Below are 11,127 nucleotides of genomic sequence, written 5' to 3'. Positions count from 1 at the left end.
TACGTATATATGAAGCACAAAGTATTAATGCAGCCATCTACCACTAAACTTTCTGCTACTACTGTAAGGGCATAGTCTTACCTCCCTGAGATCCTCTGTGTACTAGAAGGGGAGGAACCGCATTGTGTTTCCTAGGGGATGTATCGACAACACGCAGACACTCCCCTGCTTCAGATCTCACACTACACCATATCTTACTGTAAGCCTGTTCACTAGGTCATCAGCAGAACAATTATTTGCACAGAGATGGAGATAAGAACCTCAAGACGTCTGGAAGACAACTTTCTAACAATCTCTATATTTCACTCAACATGAAACATTTTGATTCCTCTGTGGCTTCTTGCATATGCCACAAAAAATAAATAAAAAAACTTTGAAGGGGATGTCCAGCCATGACAAAAATATTTAGAAATCAATTCAGCACCTTACCGATCCATCACTACTTCAATTTCGACACTCTGTTCACCCTCCACCCCTTATTTATACAACCTGCTTCCTCTGGATAGACATGTACAGTGTAACTGCTGCAGCCAGTCACTGGTCATACTGCTGACCCGCTAAAGCCATTGTGGGATTGCAGTGTTCACATGGTGAGAGAGAGCAGAAGTGGAGGATCATAAGGCTGGACAGTTCCTTATAAGGGTTTCTTGGTCCTTTTATATTGATGGCCTACCCTCAGTATAAGCCATCAATAGGATCTGACTAGTGATAAGCAAAGCGAGCTTCGGATTCTACAACCAAAGTCGCTTCGTTCAAAACTTCGGAATAATACTGTACAGAGATCTGTCTCCGTACAGTACTAAAATGTATGGGCTCCGATGAGCCAAAGTAAGTAATTCAACGAAGTCACACGGTAATTGATTTTTAAAGTGGAAAACCACTTTAAAACTTCAAACCGAACTCGGCTTCAGTTCCAACTAGTACTTCAGAATATAGCATCTGAAGCTTGCTTCTCTCATCACTAGATCTGACAAATCCAAACCCCCTACAATCAGCTGTTCTGCTGTAGCTCTGGAAGTCAGCATTTGAACTACCATTACTGACCAAGCAATTCTTTCCATTTTTTTTTTATTGTCGCTATAACTTTTTTATTTTTCCGTCTATGTAAACAGTTTTTAATGGTGCCATTTTGCGGTACACATAACTTACTGGTGAACTTTTATTAATTCTTTCTCTGAGCGGAATAGGATAGTTAGAATAGTTTTTACGTTATAAATTTTCTTTTCAGAGTTCATTTTTCAGCATAAATAACTACTTTACTCTCTGGGTCGGTACGATTACAGCCAGCAATACAATACTTTTTTTTTTTACTACCTTTAAAAAAAAAAAAAAAAAAAAAATGTTTTTGCATAGCCTCATCCCAAGACCCATGTTTTTTTTTTTTTTTCTTTCTACAGAGCTGTATGAGGGCTTTATTTTTGTGGGATGATCATTTTGGGGTACATAACACTTTTTGATCGCTCTTTATTCGTTTTTTTGGTGGCAAAAAGCAGCAATTCTGTAATTTCTTTTTTTTACGGCGTTTACCGTATGGGAAAATTTACATATTTGTGTAGTGCGGGTCGTTACGGGCACGAGAAGACCAAAATATGTGGAGATTTTATTTTTGCAATTTTTTTCCTTTGAAAAGCATTTTTTCAATGGAAACTTTTTTGGGGGAATTTTTATTTTTTTAACCATTTAATAATCACACAAAGAATCTTTTGATTGCTTCTGAAATACATTGCACTATTCCTATCGTGCAATGCATTTTAATGTCAGTGTTTTTTTTTTTTAAACAAAATTTTAATTTGGGAAAAGACATGCATGGTTCATGACAACATATCTTAGAGGTTACAAATCATATCAATAAAAGACATTTTTACATGAAAAACACAGGTTGATGACTTTTGCACCATTCATTGGAAAGTAAATGATCCATACAATGTGTTCCCCATTTTTCCCCCTCTTTTTCCAAAAACCTCCCTCCCCCCCTCCTTCCCTAGCCCCCTAACATTAATTAACCTAATAAATATCCTGCTCGAGAACCAAATTACCAACTTGGCATCTTCCATACATCAGGACAGAAAAAGCTTAATGTCAGTGTTATATAAAGGCATCGCCCCAGCCTAAGGTCCCATAGTGATGCCCTAAAAAGAAGTATTGGTGGTTACTAAGGGGTTAACCAGCATCATCCACTACACACAATAAACAAAGCTGTAGTTAGGCAGGGGTGCAGGGTTTCAGAGTCCCACTGATTAGTTTTTGATGGACCATCCTGAGGCAGACCATCAATATAAAAGGTCCAGGAAATTCCTTTAAAGGGACACTGACAGGCCCAATTAGCATATTTAGGCATATATATGTCAGTACAGGTCTTATAAAGTCTATTAAAATCATCTAAGTATCCCCCCTGTCCACCTTATAAATACCGAAATATTAAGTTTTATAACCTGCTTGTCCGGTCACAAATCTGCCCAAGGGGCGGCGTTTCATCTGAAAATGCGCCCAGCCAGCCGCTCCCAACTGCCGTCTGAAGCCCCGACCAGCTCATCAATGTTCACTTCGCTGGGCGGCTGCTACAACTCTCCCGACTTAAGTGCCCGGCGCATGCGCATAAAGCAGGGGCTGCAGCGCTCTGTACGCAGGCGCGATGTGACCCCGGCCGGGCGCATGCGCTGAAGATTGGACGGAGGACATGCCCAGAGGATCGAATGGGCTGTGCGCAGAATCTTGAGTCGGGAGAGTTGTAGCCGCCGCCCAGCAAAGTGAATATTGATGAGCTGGGCGGGGCTTCAGACGGCAGTTGGGAGCGGCTGGCTGGGCGTATTTTCAGATGAAACGCCGCCCCTTGGGCAGATTTGTGACTGGACAAGCAGGTTATAAAACTTAATATTTCGGTATTTATAAGGTGGACAGGGGGGATACTTAGATGATTTTAATAGACTTTATAAGACCTGTACTGACATATATATACCTAAATATGCTATTTGGGCCTGTCAGTGTCCCTTTAAGTTCTTATAATATATACCAGTGTTCTTTAACTCCAGTCCTAAGTGCCCATCTGCCAATCAAGATTTGAGAATACCCCACAGAATGAATAATGGGGGAAGTCCTAATTAGTGTTGAGCGAAGCGAAGCATTGATAGCGGAATTCGGTCCGAAGTTCCTTGCGCTTCATGGTAACAAATAGGTTTTTCCTAAAATGGCGACTGCACGTTACAAAGTGAAAGTAAGAAGCCTGGGAAAGCGAGATCACTCATAATGCCATGCAGCCAGTCAATCCACAGATAGCCATCCCCTGTGATGTCACAGCCCTATAAAACCCTCATCCTGCGTGGTCTCTGCCATTGTCCTGTATGCTGACCATAGGGAGAGACGTGACCAGCGCTCATGCGCTAGGGACAGTGTTGGTGAAAACGATTAACAGAAGAATATTGGAGAAGGAGAATGCAGAGAGACTTAATCTGCGTCAGTTTTATTTTTACATTTACTTATTGCTACATCAGCTGTAAACTAAGATATGTAATTCAATACCAATAAGATGGAAGCCTTTATTATTCCACTGTCTGTGCCAACCAATACCATCCAGTCTGCACTCCTTAGGTGGGCCAGATTGTAATGATGACTATCCTCATATTTTGCTGGCTTTATTTCTTCCAAATCATCTTTCTTGGTCTCCATGTCCTAGAAAAGTCAGCAAGATGCAGAGAGAGGAGGAGCTGGATGTTCCTGATGACATACAGGTGAAACTCGAAAAATTCGAATATTGTGCAAAGTTCATTTATTTCAGTGATGCAACTTAAAAGGTGAAACTAACATATGAGATAGACTCATTACATGCAAAGCGAGATATTTCAACCCTTTATCTGTTATAATTTGGATGATTATGGCTTACAGCTTATGAAACCCCAAAGTCACAATTTTGAGGCACCCTTTGCTGAGGGGATATGGATTAATTAGCTGACTAGAGTGTGACACTTTGAGCCTAGAATATTGAACCGTTTCACAAAATTCTAATTTTAAGCTGTATTAATGCAATTCCTTTTAAGTTGCATTACTGAAATAAATGGACTTTTGCACGATATTCTAATTTTTCGAGTTTCACCTGTATTCTCATCGATATTAGATGATGTGGAAAAGGAGGAAAAGCAGATGGCAGAAGAAGGACTCGCACCTGTAGGGCAGGAGAGCGCTGGAGAAGTGGGTATGCTGGAGGTGATTAATATTCAGTGTTTACTGTGAAATAACCTGTAGGAGATTGCAGGCAAGAACAGCAATAATATGCTTATTGTCCCCCCACCTAACCAGCCAAACCTCATACCAGCAACAACCCCTGTTTAAAGGTGCATTAAAGGTGCGTGACCATTAACAATGAAGAAGGACTATACAGTGCAGTCTTCATTATTACATGAAAGGCAGCTGAGGGCTAATTGTTGTTCACCGCAGCATGGCCACAACCCGCCCACAGCACGGCTACTCCGTGTAGCCGTACCCTAAGGCAGAGTGGCCTGGGTATACCTGATTTATATCGATTCGTTACCAATTAATTTAGAACAAACCAAACTTCGGTGAAGTTGCCAAATCAAATTTTTCAAAACTTTGCTCATCTCAAGTCCTAATGCATTGACACTAATTGTATCACTTGCTCAATAGTAAAGAAATCCTGAGAACTTGACCAGTAGGTGGGCCCTGAGGACAGGAGTTGAGGAACATTGATATACTGTATACTGACAAGAGAAAAAAAAGCAAATATGCAGACATTTTTACCTACTATTGACAGACCAGGCTAACATTTTCAGATTTCTTTCTATTTTTACACTTTACGTGAGATCAGATATCTTTCTGGTTTTATACTTGATATAAGTTTATTGCATTTCAGACTGTCAAGAAGTAAATACATAAAATTTAAAGCATACATCATGCCCAAATGTTGCCCTTTAAAGCTGCCTATACACAATGCACCAGTTTGATAAGTCTGCTCAGAAGGAAAACTGGCTTAGTTGCCCATAGCAACCAATTAGATTCCACCTTTCATTTGTTCAAGTTCCATCGTTGCTATGGACAACTAAGCCAGTTTTCCTTTGCACCAGTTTAATAAATCTCCCCCAATGTGGTCCAGCAGGGAAATCTACATGTGGATAACTGCTGATTCTTGGCTCATGCCTGCGCATGCTATTTGAAACACACAGAATGTACAAGAGCGGTCCAGCAATTAAAGTCGATCCACTGCTACTGTATCATGTCATGTATAGGCAGCCTAAGGGTCCAATCACTCGACCGTATTTTCCGATCCACATTTTTGCTGAAATGAATGCAGACCCGCAAAAATAATATATACAGTCAGGTCTATTAATATTGGGACATCAATATAATTCTACAATTTTTGGCTCTATACACCATCACAATGGATTTGAAATGAAATGAACAAGATGTGCTTTAACTGCAGACTGCCAGCTTTAATTTGAGAGTATTTACATCCAAATCAGGTGAACGGTGTAGGAATTACAACAGTTTGCATATGTGCCTCCCACTTGTAAGGGACCAAAAGTAATGGGACAGAATAATAATCATAAATCTAACTTTCACTTTTTAATACTTGGTTGCAAATCCTTTGCAGTCAATTGCAGCCTGAAGTCTGGAACGCATAGACATCACCAGACGCTGGGTTTCATCCCTGGTGATGCTCTGCCAGGCCTCTACTGCAACTGTCTTCAGTTCCTGCTTGTTCTTGGGGCATTTTCCCTTCAGTTTTGTCTTCAGCAAGTGAAATGCATGCTCAATGGGATTCAGGTCAGGTGATTGCCTTAGCCATTGCATAAAATTCCACTTCTTTCCCTTAAAAAAACTCTTTGGTTGCTTTTGCAGTATGTGTTGGGTAATTGTCCATCTGCACTGTGAAGCGCCGTCCAATGAGGTCTGAAGCATTTGGCTGAATATGAGCAGATAATATTGCCCAAAACACTTCAGAATTCATCCTGCTGCTTTTGTCAGCAGTCACATCATCAATAAATACAAGAGAACCAGTTCCATTGGCAGTCATACATGCCCACGCCATGACACTACCACCACCATGCTTCACTGATGAGGTGGTATGCTTAGGATCATGAGCAGTTCCTTTCCTTCTCCATACTCTTTTCATCACTCTGGTACAAGTTGATCTTGGTCTCATCTGTCTATAGGATGTTGTTCCAGAACTGTGAAGGCATTTTTAGATGTCATTTGGCAAACTCTAATCTGGCCTTTCTGTTTTTGAGGCTCACCAATGGTTTACATCTTGTGGTGAACCCTCTGTATTCACTCTGGTGAAGTCTTCTCTTGATTGTTGACTTTGACACACATACACCTACCTCCTGGAGAGTGTTCTTGATCTGGCCAACTGTTGTTTTCTTCACCAGGGAACAAATTCTTCGATCATCCACCACAGTTGTTTTCCGTGGTCTTCCACGTCTTTTGGTGTTGCTGAGCTCACCGATGCGTTCCTTCTTTTTAAGAATGTTCCAAACTGTTGTTTTGGCCACGCCTAATGTTTTTGCTATCTCTCTGATGTTTATTTTTATTTTTTTCAGCCTAATCATGGCTTGCCTCACTGATAGTGACAGCTCTTTGGATCTCATCCTGAGAGTTGACAGCAACAGATTCCAAATGCAAATAGGACACTTGAAATTAACTCTGGACCTTTTATCTGCTCATTGTAATTGGGATAATGAGGGAATAACACACCCCGAGCCATGGAACAGATGAGAAGCCAATTGTCCCATTACCTTTGGTCCCTTAACAAGTGTGAGGCACATATGAAAACTGTTGTAATTCCTACACCGTTCACCTGATTTGGAGGTAAATACCCTCAAATTAAAGCTGACAGTCTGCAGTTAAAGCACATGCTGTTCGTTTAATTTCAAATCCATTGTGGTAGCGTATAGAGCCAAAAATGCTAGAATTGTGTCGATGTCCCAATATTTATGGACCTGACTATATATATACAGTACAGACCAAAAGTTTGGACACACCTTCTCATTCAAAGAGTTTTCTTTATTTTCATGACTATGAAAATTGTAGATTTCACACTGAAGGCATCAAAACTATGAATTAACACATGTGGAATTATATACATAACAAACAAGTGTGAAACAACTGAAAATATGTCATATTCTAGGTTCTTCAAAGTAGCCACCTTTTGCTTTGATTACTGCTTTGCACACTCTTGGCATTCTCTTGATGAGCTTCAAGAGGTAGTCCCCTGAAATGGTTTTCACTTCACAGGTGTTCCCTGTCAGGTTTAATAAGTGGGATTTCTTGCCTTATAAATGGGGTTGGGACCATCAGTTGCGTTGAGGAGAAGTCAGGTGGATACACAGCTGATAGTCCTACTGAATAGACTATTAGAATTTGTATTATGGCAAGAAAAAAGCAGCAGAGTAAAGAAAAACGAGTGGCCATCATTACTTTAAGAAATGAAGGTCAGTCAGTCAGCCGAAAAATTGGGAAAACTTTGAAAGTAAGGGCTATTTGACCATGAAGGAGAGTGATGGGGTGCTGCGCCAGATGACCTGGCCTCCACAGTCACCGGACCTGAACCCAATCGAGATGGTTTGGGGTGAGCTGGACCGCAGAGTGAAGGCAAAAGGGCCAACAAGTGCTAAGCATCTCTGGGAACTCCTTCAAGACTGTTGGAAGACCATTTCAGGGGACTACCTCTTGAAGCTCCATCAAGAGAATGCCAAAAGTGTGCAAAACAGTAATCAAAGCAAAAGGTGGCTACTTTGAAGAACCTAGAATATGACATATTTTCAGTTGTTTCACACTTGTTTGTTATGTATATAATTCCACATGTGTTAATTCATAGTTTTGATGCCTTCATAGTCATGAAAATAAAGAAAACTCTTTGAATGAGAAGGTGTGTCCAAACTTTTGGTCTGTACTGTGTATGTGTATATATATATATATATATATATATATATATATATATATACACACATACATATATACACACACACACACACACACACACATACACACACATACACACACAGGAAAAATGGCGGCACTGGCAGTGATGAGAAAAAAATCGGGTGCACGTTCCAAGAGAATAGACTTCTTACCCCAGCAATAAATCCAGAAAATGAACGGCACTCCGGTAGGTTAAGAACAAATGATTCCTTTATTCACCCATGCGGTGCAACGTTTCGGCTCCAAACTAGAGCCTTTTTCAAGCCAAGCTTGAAAAAGGCTCTAGTTTGGAGCCGACACGTTGCACCGCATGTGTGAATAAAGGAATCATTTGTTCTTAACCTACCGGAGTGCCGTTCATTTTCTGGATATATATACACTGCTCAAAAAAATAAAGGGAACACTTAAACAACACAATGTAACTCCAAGTCAATCACACTTCTGTGAAATCAAACTGTCCACTTAGGAAGCAACACTGAGTGACAATCAATTTCACATGCTGTTGTGCAAATGGGATAGACAACAGGTGGAAATTATAGCCAATTAGCAAGACACCCCCAATAAAGGAGTGGTTCTGCAGGTGGTGACCACAGACCATTTCTCAGTTCCTATGCTTCCTGGCTGATGTTTTGGTCACTTTTGAATGCTGGCGGTGCTTTCACTCTAGTGGTAGCATGAGACGGAGTCTACAACCCACACAAGTGGCTCAGGTAGAGCAGCTTATCCAGGAGGTTTACTGTGTCTGTCAGCGTAGTGTCCAGAGCATGGAGGCGCTACCAGGAGACAGGCCAGTACATCAGGAGACGTGGAGGAGGCCGTAGGAGGGCAACAACCCAGCAGCAGGACCGCTACCTCCGCCTTTGTGCAAGGAGGAACAGGAGGAGCACTGCCAGAGCCCTGCAAAATGACTTCCAGCAGGCCACAAATGTGCATGTGTCTGCTCAAACGGTCATAAACAGACTCCATGAGGGTGATATGAGGGCCCGACGTCCACAGGTGGGGGTTGTGCTTACAGCCCAAAACCGTGCAGGACGTTTGGCATTTGCCAGAGAACACCAAGATTGGCAAATTCGCCACTGGCGCCCTGTGCTCTTCACAGATGAAAGCAGGTTCACACTGAGCACATGTGACAGAGTCTGGAGACGCTGTGGAGAACGTTCTGCTGCCTGCAACATCCTCCAGCATGACCGATTTGGCATTGGGTCAGTAATGGTGTGGGGTGGCATTTCTTTGGAGGGCCGCACAGCCCTCCATGTGCTCGCCAGAGGTAGCCTGACTGCCATTAGGTACCGAGATGAGATCCTCAGACCCCTTGTGAGACCATATGCTGGTGAGGTTGGCCCTGGGCTCCTCTTAATGCAAGACAATGCTAGACCTCATGTGGCTGGAGGGTGTCAGCAGTTCCTGCAAGATGAAGGCATTGATGCTATGGACTGGCCCGCCCGTTCCCCAGACCTGAATCCAATTGAGCACATCTGGGACATCATGTCTCGCTCTATCCACCAACGTCACGTTGCACCACAGACTGTCCAGGAGTTGGCAGATGCTTTAGTCCAGGTCTGGGAGGAGATCCCTCAGGAGACCGTCCGCCACCTCATCAGGAGCATGCACAGGCGTTGTAGGGAGGTCATACAGGCACGTGGAGGCCACACACACTACTGAGCCTCATTTTGACTTGTTTTAAGGACATTACATCAAAGTTGGATCAGCCTGTAGTGTGTTTTTCCACTTTAATTTTGAGTGTGACTCCAAATCCAGACCTCCATGGGTTGAAAAATTTGATTTCCATTTTTTTTATTTTTGTGTGATTTTGTTGTCAGCACATTCAACTATGTAAAGAACAAAGTATTTCAGAAGAATATTTAAATTAATTCAGATCTAGGATGTGTTATTTTTGTGTTCCTTTTATTTTTTTTGTGCAGTGTATATATATATATACACACACACACCTAAAGAATTATTAGGAACACCTGTTCTATTTCTCATTAATGCAATTATCTAGTCAACCAATCACATGGCAGTTGCTTCAATGCATTTAAGGGTGTGGTCCTGGTCAAGACAATCTCCTGAACTCCAAAGTGAATGTCAGAATGGGAAAGAAAGGTGATTTAAGCAATTTTGAGCGTGGCATGGTTGTTGGTGCCAGACGGGCCGGTCTGAGTATTTCACAATCTGCTCAGTTACTGGGATTTTCACGCACAACCATTTCTACGGTTTACAAAGAATGGTGTGAAAAGGGAAAAACATCCAGTATGCGGCAGTCCTGTGGGCAAAAATGCCTTGTGGATGCTAGAGGTCAGAGGAGAATGGGCCGACTGATTCAAGCTGATAGAAGAGCAACGTTGACTGAAATAACCACTCGTACCAACTGAGGTATGCAGCAAAGCATTTGTGAAGCCACAACACGCACAACCTTGAGGCGGATGGGCTACAACAGCAGAAGACCCCACCGGGTACCACTCATCTCCACTACAAATAGGAAAAAGAGGCTACAATTTGCACGAGCTCACCAAAATTGGACTGTTGAAGACTGGAAAAATGTTGCCTGGTCTGATGAGTCTCGATTTCTGTTGAGACATTCAAATGGTAGAGTCCGAATTTGGCGTAAACAGAAAGAGAACATGTATCCATCATGCCTTGTTACCACTGTGCAGGCAGGTGGTGGTGGTGTAATGGTGTAGGGGATGTTTTCTGGGCACACTTTAGGCCCCTTAGTGCCAATTGGGCATCGTTTAAATGCCACGGGCAACCTGAGCATTGTTTCTGACCATGTCCATCCCTTCATGACCACCATGTACCCATCCTCTGACGGCTACTTCCAGCAGGATAATGCACCATGTCACAAAGCTTGAATCATTTCAAATTGGTTTCTTGAACATGACAATGAGTTCACTGTACTAAAATGGCCCCCACAGTCACCAGATCTCAACCCAATAGAGCATCTTTGGGAAGTGGTGGAACAGGAGCTTCGTGCCCTGGATGTACATCCCTCAAATCTCCATCAACTGCAAGATGCTATCCTATCAATATGGGCCAACATTTCTAAAGAATGCTATCAGCACCTTGTTGAATCAATGCCACGTAGAATTAAGGCAGTTCTGAAGGCAAAAGGGGGTCCAACACCGTATTAGTATGGTGTTCCTAATAATTCTTTAGGTGAGTGTATATACACACACACGACAGGATTAGATACACTGC

The sequence above is a fragment of the Bufo bufo genome, chromosome 4 (genome assembly GCF_905171765.1).
Source record: "Bufo bufo chromosome 4, aBufBuf1.1, whole genome shotgun sequence".
Lineage (NCBI taxonomy): Eukaryota > Metazoa > Chordata > Amphibia > Anura > Bufonidae > Bufo > Bufo bufo.
Note: the sequence above shows the minus strand (reverse complement) of the source record.